Raw genomic sequence first — 1293 nt, forward strand, 5'->3', positions numbered from 1 at the left:
TGTCTGACACGCTCGCTGGTATGTTCGTTTTTGCCGCACTACTCCTCGCCTTCAACTACAACTACCACTACTACGAGCCTTCAACTACTCCTAACGACCACGAGTACTTCCACCACCCCTATTGGCCTACTACGATTACAACGAGCCCACTTTTATCAGTACCGCCACTGCGACTACGACTACGACTACTAGCTGACTACTACCACTCCCACAAGCCGAATAAAAACCACTCGTACAACTGCCACCACTACCATTACCGATAAGGAATTGGAAAGAATGCGAGGGTTCTCCATTGAAAAAGAAGATCGTGATGGAAAGAAAAGTTTCAAATGGAAATTAAAAGTAAACTCGAACGGCACTCAGAAGAGAGCATACCTCCACCAGGTGCGCTGGTCACGTTTTGTATTCCAGAGTTCCCCTTAACTACCATAACTTTTTGAGATATCCTGCCAGAGGCTATATTGTTTGGCCCGATGGTGAAGAATCACTTTAAAATTCTACGAGATGGGTCCGGATCCAGATCTTCACCAAAATTGAATCGATTCTTCCTTGTCACACACACAACCTCTCCACCAAGCTTCGTCCAAATCCGTCCATAACGTTTTGAGATATCCTGCTGGATGTATCGTTTTTGGCCCTGTCTCCCAATGGTGAAGAATCATTTTAAAGAATTGTCGGAGCCGGATCCGATTCCAGATCTTCACCAAAATCGAATCATTTCGTCTTTGTCACACACGCCACATCTCTGCCGAATTTAGTCCGAATCCGTCTACAACCTTTTGAGATATCATGTTCACAAACGGACAGACAGACAAACAGACAGGGGTAAAAAACATAACCTCCATCCACCGTTGGTGACAGAAAATACGAAACTCTCACTTGGGAAACATTTTCGGTCCTTCAAGTATTTCCAAAGAGAATAAGTTGCTGCTTACGACCATACCACCCTGAATACGCCTGATCTCGTCCGATCTCGGAAGCTAAGCAGGTTCGGGCCAAGTTAGTACCTGGATGGGAGACCGCCTGGGAACCCCGGGTGTTGTAGGCTTTTTTTTCTCCTGCAGGGGGGGTCTGGGTCGGCTTTTTTTCCTCCGACTGGACACCATACCACCCTGCAGGCTTGTAGGCTTTTTTCCCTCCTCCTGGACACCATGCCATCCTGCAGTCTTGTCGGCTTTTTTTCCTCCTCCTGGACACCATGCCACCCTGCAGTCTTGTGGGCTTTTTTTCCTCCTCCTGGACACCATACCACACTGCAGTCTTGTGGGCTTTTTTTCCTCTCCTGGACACCAT

The 1293-nt window shown here is 47.5% G+C and overlaps 1 non-coding gene across 1 annotated transcript; it reads left to right on the forward strand.

Moving 5' to 3' along the window:
* The first annotated feature begins 929 nt into the window (after positions 1–929).
* LOC137419886 (5S ribosomal RNA) lies at positions 930–1048 on the forward strand. Its single transcript, XR_010983106.2, has one exon. It is a non-coding gene; the product is annotated as a 5S ribosomal RNA (ribosomal RNA).
* The last annotated feature ends 245 nt before the right edge of the window (positions 1049–1293 follow it).

This window comes from Myxine glutinosa, chromosome 1 (assembly GCF_964187855.1).
Source record: "Myxine glutinosa chromosome 1, kmMyxGlut1.1, whole genome shotgun sequence".
In the NCBI taxonomy this organism is placed as follows: Eukaryota; Metazoa; Chordata; class Myxini; order Myxiniformes; family Myxinidae; genus Myxine; species Myxine glutinosa.